The sequence below is a fragment of the Oxyura jamaicensis genome, chromosome 1 (assembly GCF_011077185.1).
Source record: "Oxyura jamaicensis isolate SHBP4307 breed ruddy duck chromosome 1, BPBGC_Ojam_1.0, whole genome shotgun sequence".
Classification (NCBI taxonomy): domain Eukaryota; kingdom Metazoa; phylum Chordata; class Aves; order Anseriformes; family Anatidae; genus Oxyura; species Oxyura jamaicensis.
Genome location: NC_048893.1, coordinates 125,364,730 through 125,375,650, shown reverse-complemented (window position 1 = coordinate 125,375,650; position 10,921 = coordinate 125,364,730). Strand labels below are relative to the sequence as shown.

General features: G+C 41.8%; 1 long non-coding RNA gene across 1 annotated transcript; it reads left to right on the top strand.

The window, feature by feature from the left end:
- The first annotated feature begins 5,009 nt into the window (after nt 1-5,009).
- On the top strand, nt 5,010-10,671 carry LOC118164250. The gene is made up of 3 exons (XR_004749395.1): nt 5,010-5,123; nt 5,666-5,711; nt 10,416-10,671. It is a non-coding gene; the product is annotated as an uncharacterized LOC118164250 (long non-coding RNA).
- The last annotated feature ends 250 nt before the right edge of the window (nt 10,672-10,921 follow it).

The following is a 10,921-nucleotide window of genomic DNA, read 5'->3' as shown; positions in this document are numbered from 1 at the left end:
ATCCCCATAGAAATAAACCTCCACAGCTTTAGACCAATCTTTCCAACCCATAGTTAATAAAATTTAAAAATTATGAAGCATTTCGGGTCAGAGACCCAAAAGTATTTGTCACCTGGTCTTATTTGGGATTTAGCCCATCTACAGAATTCCGTCTAGGGAATTCCAAACAAGGTAGCTTTAGACTACAAGAAAGATTTAAAGGAGGAGCATGAGTGCAGACATCAATAGATATGCTTCTTGGCTGATCTTATATCTGAGAACAGAACTAAGGTTAGAAAGGAAAATGTTTGGGGTTTGAGTGGGTTTATTGAATATTACTTACATAAGCCTTTACAATGTTTCATATATTTCAAGTATCTTATGAAGTTAGCCACCTTTGCAAGTCCATTTTTTGTGCAGTTATTGCTTCCCCTGCTTTCTGGGGTAGATAGGTGTTTTTTTTTTTGTTGTTGTTTGTTTGTTTTTTGTTTTGTTTTGTTTTGTTTTTTTGTTTGTTTGTTTTCCAAAGATCTAATAAGGAATCTTTTCCTCTGGGACAGCACCTATCTCCTAGAATAAGCTGTCACAGAAACTAAACTGAACTGGGGCAGTTGCCAGTTGGTTTAAGTGCTGAGGTCCATAGCCTTTCAGAAAAATTTACTTTGGTTCTGGGGTTGCTCCATACTCCATCAAGTGTAGTCACCTTGAAGGAAAGGAAAAGGGGAAGGTGAGCCCTTAGTCCAATATTGGCTACATTACAAGAGGGTGGCAGATACGTGACAGAGGTAGCCACAGAGCTTCCCAATAGAAGAAATAGATTAACAAGTGTCATTGTCCTCCTTTTAAGCTACAGGGGATATTTAAGCCACTGCAGATGGACAGAAACAATTAATATAGAAATCCACTTGTGATATTTTTTGATTGCCTAATTACACATCTACTGGTCTAGTGCCTAATTTACACTTAGAATACTGTAATTTGGCTTGTCAGGTGCTTCTTTGTATTGTTCATTTCACTGTGCTAAAATAATTGCCATCATATACTTCTAAGAGAGATTATTTTTGTTGGCCCTAATATTTCCATGAGATCTTTAGTCAATTGCCACAGCCTCTCCCATTTCTCCCTACTCTGAGGTATGTCTTACATATGCACAATAATTTCCTTCCATCTTAAATATTCCCACTCCTGGCAATATGTCAGTATTTAATCTCTTTGAAATATATATTTTTTTCCTAGATGATTTCCAGGGCAATCACTCTTACAGGCAGACTTCAGATAATTTCATAAAGAAGGATTCTTATCCAGTGTTTTTTACTGTCCTTTTGGGTTTCTAGCTCAACTGAATAATGTCACAGGCATCAACCTCAAAAGCAAAACCCAGCTGAGGGTTCATACTCAGCCCACCCAGTACCTCCATGGTGTCCTTCACCTTAGTGTGCAGCCTGTGCACCCATGAAATCCAACAAAACTCCGGTAAATCTACAGAGGTTTCTTTTTGATCATTTTGCAGGCAGTAGAGATCTTTCTGATGATCTGATGTCTGCACCAGAGGCTCACCTCTCTGTAGCCAGTTTGGATATTTCAGATCCAAAATATATTTATATAAATATATAAAAATATATATTATATATTATATATATATTATATTATATTATATATTATAATATATAATATATAATATATATAATATAATAATATAATAATATAATAATATAATATATAATATATAATATGTAATATATTATATATTATATATATTATATTATATTATATTATATTATATATATATTATATTATATAAATTTATAAAAATATATATTTAGTGGACGGAGCGGGAGTGCAGGTAGAGCTTTCGTCCATCCCTACGGTGACAGGGAGGGGTACGGAGAGGACCAGGAAAGCCCACCTGTTAAACACGTGGCTCCGGGGCTGGTGCCAACGCAGAGATCTTGGTTTTTTCGACCATGGGGCAGTTTATTCAGCACCTGGTCTGATGGCCGTAGACGGGTCCCTATCCTTTAGGGGAAAAAGGATCCTTGGCCAGGAGCTGGTGGGGCTCATTGATAGGGCTTTAAACTAGGTAAGAAGGGGGATGGGGGTGAAGCAAGGATTGTTGGAGCTGTGCCAGGGGGAACAATAGCAAGGCCGGGGAATAAGGTAATGGCCCAGCTGAAGTGCATCTACACCAATGCACGCAGCATGGGTAACAAACAGGAGGAGCTGGAAGCCATTGTGCAGCGGGCAGGCTACGACTTGGTTGCCATCACGGAAACGTGGTGGGACCATTCTCATGACTGGAGTGCTGCGATGCCTGGCTATAGGCTCTTCAGAAGGGACAGGCAGCACAGAAGGGGTGGCGGTGTGGCTCTCTATATTAGAGTCTTTCGATGTTGTAGAACTCGAGGCTAGGAATGACAAGATCGAGTCCCTTTGGGTTAGGATCGGCAGGGACAACAAGGCTAGTGTCCTGGTCGGGGTCTGCTATAGACCGCCGAACCAGGACGAGGAGACGGATGAGGAGTTCTACAGGCAGCTGACAGAAGTTGCGAAATCTTCAGCGCTTGTACTCGTGGGGGACTTCAACTTCCCTGACATATCCTGGAAGCACAACACAGCCCAGAGAAAGCAGTCTAGGAGGTTTCTGGAGAAAGTGGAAGATAGCTTTCTGACGCAGCTGATTAGTGAGCCTACCAGGGGTGGTGCCCCACTAGACCTTCTCTTCACAAACAGAGAAGGACTGGTGGAGGATGTGATTGTCGGGAGCTGTCTTGGGCAGAGTGACCACGAAATGGTGGAGTTCACTATTCTTGGCGAGGCCAGGAAGGGAACCAGTAAAACCACTGTACTGGACTTTCGGAGAGCTGACTTTGGGCTGCTCAGGACACTGGTTGGTAGAGTCCCTTGGGAGGCGGTTCTGAAGGGCAGAGGGGTCCAGGAAGGCTGGGCGCTCTTCAAGAGGCAAATCCTAATGGCGCAGGAGCGGTCTGTTCCCATGTGCCCAAAGATGAGCCAGCGGGGAAGAAGACCAGCCTGGCTGAACAGAGAACTGTGGCTTGAGCTTAGGAGAAAAAAGAGGGTTTATAATCTTTGGAAAAGTGGGCAGGCCACTAGGGAGGACTATAAGGATGTAGCGAGGCTGTGCAGGGACAAAATTAGGAAGGCCAAAGCTCATCTGGAGCTCAATCTGGCTACTGCCGTTAAAGATAACAAAAAACGCTTTTATAAATACATCAACACAAAAAGGAGGACAAAGGAGAATCTCCATCCTTTACTGGATGCAGGGGGAAACTTAGTTACAAGAGATGAGGAAAAGGCGGAGGTGCTCAATGCCTTCTTTGCCTCAGTCTTTAGCGGCAATATCGGTTGTTCTCTGGATTCCCAGTACCCTGAGCTGGTGGAAGGGGATGGGGAGCAGGATGTGGCCCTCACCATCCACGAAGAACTGGAACTGGTTGGTGACCTACTACGGCACTTGGATGTGCACAAGTCGATGGGGCCGGATGGGATCCACCCAAGGGTACTGAGAGAACTGGCAGAGGAGCTGGCCAAGCCACTATCCATCATTTATCAGCAGTCCTGGCTATCGGGGGAGGTCCCAGCTGACTGGCGGCTAGCGAATGTGACGCCCATCTATAAGAAGGGCCAGAGGACTGACCCAGGAAACTACAGGCCTGTCAGTTTGACCTCAGTGCCAGGGAAGCTCATGGAGCAGATCCTCTTGGGAGTCATCATGCGGCACTTGAAGGGCAAGCAGGTGATCAGGCCCAGTCAGCATGGGTTTATGGAAGGCAGGTCCTGCTTGACGAACCTGATCTCCTTCTATGACAAAGTGTCGCGCTGGGTGGACGAGGGAAAGGCTGTGGATGTGGTCTACCTTGACTTCAGCAAGGCTTTTGACACCGTCTCCCACAGCATTCTCCTCAAGAAACTGGCTGCTCTTGGCTTGGACTAGGCGCACACTTCGTTGGGTTAGAAACTGGCTGGATAGCCGGGCCCAGAGAGTTGTGCTAAATGGAGTCAAATCCAGTTGGAGGCCAGTCACTAGTGGCGTCCCCCAGGGCTCGGTGCTGGGGCCGGTCCTCTTTAACATCTTCATCAATGATCTGGACGAGGGCATTGAGTGCACCCTCAGTAAGTTTGCAGATGACACCAAGTTGGGTGCGTGTGTCGATCTGCTCGAGGGTAGGAAGGCTCTGCAGGAGGATCTGGATAGGCTGCACCGATGGGCTGGGGTCAACTGCATGAAGTTTAACAAGGCCAAGTGCCGGGTCCTGCACCTGGGGCGTAATAACCCCAAGCAGAGCTACAGGCTGGGAGATGAGTGGTTGGAGAGCTGCCAGGCGGAGAAGGACCTGGGAGTGATAGTGGACAGTCGGCTGAATATGAGCCAGCAGTGTACTCAGGTGGCCAAGAAGGCCAACGGCATCCTGGCTTGTATCAGAAATAGTGTGACCAGCAGGGCTAGGGAGGTGATCGTCCCCCTGTACTCGGCTCTGGTGAGGCCGCACCTCGAGTACTGTGTTCAGTTTTGGGCCCCTCGCTACAAGAAGGACATCGAGGTGCTTGAGCGGGTCCAAAGAAGGGCGACGAAGCTGGTGAGGGGCCTGGAGAACAAGTCCTACGAGGAGCGGCTGAAGGAGCTGGGCTTATTCAGCCTGGAGAAGAGGAGGCTCAGGGGTGACCTTATCGCTCTCTACAGGTACCTTAAAGGAGGCTGTAGCGAGGTGGGGGTTGGCCTGTTCTCCCACGTGCCTGGTGACAGGACGAGGGGGAATGGGCTAAAGTTGCGCCAGGGGAGGTTTAGGTTAGATGTTAGGAAGAGCTTCTTTACTGAAAGGGTTGTGAGGCATTGGAACAGGCTGCCCAGGGAGGTGGTGGAGTCACCATCCCTGGAAGTCTTCAAAAGACGTTTAGATGTAGAGCTTAGGGATATGGTTTAGTGGGGACTGTTAGTGTTAGGTTAGAGGTTGGACTCGATGATCTTGAGGTCTCTTCCAACCTAGAAATTCTGTGATTCTGTGATTCTGTGAGATATGTCAACACAGTTGCTGACTTGCTCCTTGGAAAAATTTGTTCTATATTCAGTTGTTTACCAACACTGTCTCCAAAAAAAGTCTCTACAAATACAATCCACAAGAGAGAAGGTAAGTTTTCCAAACCTATTAGCAGGAAAATAGTAGGAATGAACTGCTGACAACAGCTAGCCTATGATCTGAAGTCATTCCACTTAACGTTGGTACATCTTTTACCACATATTAACTGTGCCACCCAGTTATGTCAAACTAATGGTCCTTCCAATCTGCTAGCTTCATTATTATATTGGGCTGCAATGGATACCCAGAGCTAAGCTTTAAGAAAGTGGCAACAGATCCCCATGAAGTCTCCAAGCTTCACAGCAGTTCATGATCCCCCTGAAACACAGGTTCTATCTGCATCTTCATGATACTACTGATGACAGATATATTTTTTTCTTTTATCATCTAATTATTTTTGACTTCATTCAAATTTTTGGCTTTCAAAATTGCCTCTACTATTAAGTTATCCAATTTAATGATTTGTGATTTGGAGAAAAATACTTCTGTTTGGTTGTTTTAGAGCTTAATTTTAAATTAAAATTAATTTTACTGGGTGTTCCCAATTCTTGAATTATGTCATTTTTCTGTTCTCCTCTTCTGTGATTTTACAGAGTTCATAATATCATTGCTGAGCTCTTTCTTTTCTAGGATTGAAAGGTACATTTTTATTTGCAACACATTTCATGGTGTTTTATTTGCAAAGGCTTTCATGAGATACTAAAACTGAAATTAAGCTTTTTGATTTAAAAATGGCATATATTATACCCTGTGCTTATACCAGAAGAGATTGCTTACTATTAGATGGTACTACTATTTAAAAAAAAAAAAAAAAAAAGTATCCTTTGACAGCAGTATCTAAAGTATCCTTCACAGCAGAATAAAACTACTGCAAAATTCTGTCATTGAACTCCAATATTCATATCACAACACAGAAGAATTAACACCTCTGCTTTATACTGGAACAGTTTTTTTTCAAACTTATCTGAGGAAATATTTCCTAGATTAATTTTCAGATTATTTACATTCAGATATTAAATATTAAAGAAAACTAATATTTAAAGTGTATTAGTAGGTGACATTTTTAATTACATGCTTTTCATTGTTTTTACTGAATGCTATATAGGTAAGTGCTGAATAACCCTTTGAAAACACAGTTGATTAGATGTGAAACATATGAGACTATAACCTATTATTATTTACACAAACCTGAATCAATTTGTGTTATTGTTTAACATCTTAGAAGAGCCTTTGTTGTATTAGAAAAGCTCATCTACATCCGTAAACTGAAGAGCCTACTGTTTTCCCCTGGGTACCTTACTGTCTGTTAATTTTCAGAGAAAGCTGTTGATGGACTTACCATCTGTGATTATATCATTACGTGTGATATACTCATAAGCCTTTGTAATTAAATTCCACTGTGTAAAGAAATGGGATCACATTTACTAGGTGGCGCAGCAGAACCTTGTAGTCAGGGTTCAGGGTTTTAAATAACGCAGCTCCCTTTTCTGCCAGATGCATCTTCAATAATAATCTCTTAGTTTTCAGTTCTCTGTAGACCTTCCCTTAATGCACACCATTTAGAGCTGGTTGAATAAGAAAATAAATAAAATTAATAATTAATTCTCATCAAACATGTTATAATTAGCAATTAAAATTATGCATACCACCCACCTCTAAAACCAGTTTGGGGCTTGGTGCATATTCTTGTAGCTGTGTAGAATATAAGAATATATTAGAATCCATTCTCTATGTCAGAAACTTAAAATAGGGACTAAAAGCCAGATTTTTCTGAGTTCTAACCCCAACATTTCCACAAGAAGTCCACTTGTTTTCTGAAAAGGATAATGAATTTTGCATGCATCCTTTCGTATAAAATGAATATGAAATTATTTGAGATCCAGTTAAATACTCACTGAAAACTTAGCTGGTTTCAGTGAAATTTTGTCCAGATTTCTGTTTAGATGTCAAAAGGTGGATGAAATCCTAATGTCAGGCTTTCTTCCTCTGTTCCAATGCTGCCTATAAAATGATTCAAATATATGCAAGTATTCCCACAGGAGTTTGGGAGCATTCCTCAGTATGTGCTTGTAAAAGAGAAAAGCACCAGTCCTATAAACATCTTCATCAGAAGTGTTTATCTTGGCTGTTATTTAGCTCTAAGGAAATGAAGTATTGATTGTGTTCCTAAGATTGCCTTAACCCTCTCTACCTTCCATGCAGTAAGTGAAGTTGATAGAGCAGAAAACACTCAATCAAATTTTCACTGGACAGGGTTACATTAATGTCCGATGTTTTGTTGCTGTGGTGTTTTTTAATGAACTCTTCATGGTTACTGCTACTTTTAATTTCACACACAAAAAAATCCAAAACTCTGAAAATAGACCTATTCAGTTTAGTAGGAACCCTTATCCTATGTGCAAGTGGCATGCCATGATCCCAGGAAGAAAGCTGTTAGAGAAAGTTAAGTTTATTATCAGTATGTAGGAAGACTATATCATTTAGATATTCTATAAATTCAGGGCTGGAAAACAGCTAGATCAGTTTGTTCATTCTCTCGCTAGCTTGAGATGTCTCTTGTGTGCTGTACATGCAGTGATTTATTCATACAGTGATTTATTAATGGGATGCTTGAGATCAACACAGCTGCAGGCTAGTGAGCACCTTTTGTGCACTGCTGAGCAAACGTGTGCCCCCTTGAATGTGATAACATTTTGGAGCACAGACTGGATTCGGTTCCTTTAAAGCTTTAAAAACATCTATTTCAAGCTGCTGAAAATGTCACTGAGATCTCTGCCTACCTGCCGAAGGGCAACTTCTTGAATTCTTGCTTTGTATTTTCCTTTCACCTGCTGCAATTATAATGATCTGAACTTTACATGGTATTTCTTTATGATTTTAAGAGCAAATTCCATAGAAAACTTACAATTAAACAAAGTAATTAGGTCTTGAAAGAACAATTTGTTGCTTTGCATCTGATGAGGCCTATTAATCTTTCCCAGTGAGGGCTGCAGACACAGTGGACATCAGCAGCTATGTTGGATTGCCAAGGCTGTAAAAATCAAGATAAATGACTGTTTTGTTTAAACCCATCTGTTGTTGGTGGGCCTAAGAGAGGCTTAGCTTCTAAGTGGTTTCATAGACCATATATGACCACAACACTTTCACTGGGAGTCATTTTAGCATGGTTTGAAGTAGTTTTGTCAGCACACTTTGTTTCATGAAGATTGTTTTAAAAAATGATTTGTAAAGGCATTGTATCATTCATGTTAGCAATGGTGTTTGTGCCCTTTGCCGTATGCAAAGACAACTTAGTCGTTCCAAAAACCACTTCATGTCCTAGCTTTCCTCAGAGAAATTTGGCAGTCACAGGAGGCTTTGCAATGTGATGTTACAGGCACTTAAACCTAAACTGTGGTTCTTCACAGTCTAGTTGAGAAGCTAAGGGCATTTTTAGTGTGTGGCTGGAAAAAAGGAGACCTAAGCTGGGCTGGAAATAGAGGGACCCAGTAAGAAGAGGGTGAGAGTTATGTGCTGTGGAGATGCTCCTGGATGTCTGATACAACCCTCGTCCACCAGCTTCATAGCACGAAAGGGGTTTCACATTTCTTCCAGTTGCTGTGGCTGATCATCCTTGGAGGCTCAAGGGCAAGATGGCACAGGCCCAACCCGCTTTTCCTTGGAAGAGTTGCCACAATGGCTGCCCAGGTTTCCATTCTGAGCCAGTGACTAAATGCTGATATGAACATTTAGCTGGGATGAGTAAAATGGATGCATCTCTTCCCCTCAGGAGCCTTTCTGGCAGTCACAGGTAATGATGAGAAGTTCATCTTCAAACTCTTCAAAATAGGGTTTCCTCATATCCCCAAGCCTAATTGCTATAATTTGCAGGTGATCACCTCCAATGCTTCCTCTTTAGCACACCCCAATGGTCTTTGCCCCTCAGCTATCACATTTTTTTTTGAGAACAGCATTACCTGATCCTGTCACCCTGTGAATAGGTTCTGAGAGTGCAGTTCCCTGGGATAAAACATGGTTATCAGGATTAATCTGATTTGGCTGCCATTTGGTAATTTTATTCTCTCTGGCTGCAAGAGAAGTCGTAACTGGTGACTGAAGATCTTCCTTAGAGCAAAGCATCATTTAGGAGAAAAGCTTTTCCACATGGAGGCTCTGGAAGGACCCACCAACACTTTGCTTCCCTCACCGCCTGTCTGTCAGAGCTTCCTGCCCTGCCCTGGAGGCCCAGGGACCCCTCCCAGCTGCCCAGAAACTACTGCAGGGAAAATCCTGCCCTGCTTAAGCAGTCCTTACACAGCACCCTCACCTTCAAGCTGCCCCCTTGCTCCACTGGGTTTTAAGTCTCTCCCCTCTCTGCCGACAGTGGCAGGGAAGTGGTGGCAGAGGGGTGCAGGCACTGACAGCCCAGGGCAGCATCCCTCCTGGGTCTGGAAAACAAAGGTGCACAACCAGCTTTTCCTCCTGATCCCTTACTGCTTCACACAGACACATTTTCTAAGTGACTACTCTGCTGTTCTGAGCAAAAAATAAAAAACAAAAAAGGATGTATTTAGATGTTTTCATGTTTCATACTTCTCCATCTTACTTCTTTTAGTTTCCATTGAATGCATATAAACATAGCATATAAACAAGATAGGATATGCTTAAATTATAGCCACAATGACTGTTGTGGTTTTGGTTTGGTTTAGTTTGGTTTGGTTTGGTTTGGTTTGATTTTGAAGATGTGAAGTCATGGTAGGACCATTTTAGAGCATTTCAGCAAAGCTTAGATATATAAATTAATTTTTTTTAGCTTGGAAAGAGCAAGTAGATAGTGTAAAAGAAGCAGTGCAGACAAGATCCAAATTTTAACAGTGCGTCAATTAACATGAACGGCAATCCTTCTGTGTATTTCAGCTGAAGAGTATTTTAAAGTATACTATGGCTATGCAGGACCTAGTATCTGATGACATAGACATAAAAAGGGTTGAAATGCTCTCAATTTTTCTCTCCAGCCTAATAAACAATTCAGTATTAGGTATATGTTACTAAGTTGCTAGGCCATAGTTATCTTGGTATTGACTCCATGCTATTATTTGCTATTTGAAATACAGAAAACAGGATGTAACTAAATAATAATTAAGAAAGGAAAACACGGTTTCCTGGAAATTAATCACATCCATATCTTGACTGGCTCTCTTATCTAAGCAACACAGGATATTGGGAATACCAGCCTGCTGAAAAGTAATCTATGAAAATACACGTACAATATCAGCTTAAACCCATCATTGCTGATAGTAATCATGTATAATAAAACTCTTTGTGCCTCTAGTATTCACCAAGTGTAATTTAATTTTTTTCTAGGCAGCAACTTTTCAAAAAGGTTAAATGCCCAACAATACAAGAGGAAACTTTTAAATGTCTGGTTTTTTTCCCCCCATCCAATGAAAATATAGAAGCAGAGGTGGGAGTGGGTGCCACGTGGTGCCCATCTGCCTTTTGCAGGTAGCTGCTCCTCACACCATCAACTTTTTAAGAATGGCACCCAGCTCACAGCACATCTGGTCAAGAGGGCTGCTCACAGCCATGACTTACAGGCAACCTTGAGTTCACTGTGATAGACTGAAAAAGTGTCTCCATTGTTAAATGATTTGGGAGGACAGTGAGGAGGAGTGACCAAGACAGATCTGTTGAGCATTAAAAAAAAAAAAAAAAAAAAAAAAAAAAAAAAAAAAGCGCAAGCTTTGGGGTTCCTTATGGAACCTGGGTAAATAAAAAACATGATGCAAATGTAAATGTGGGGAGTACATGCTTTAGGATATGCAAATGGAGGGGAATATCAAGCTAATGTATAAATTAAGGTTGTTATA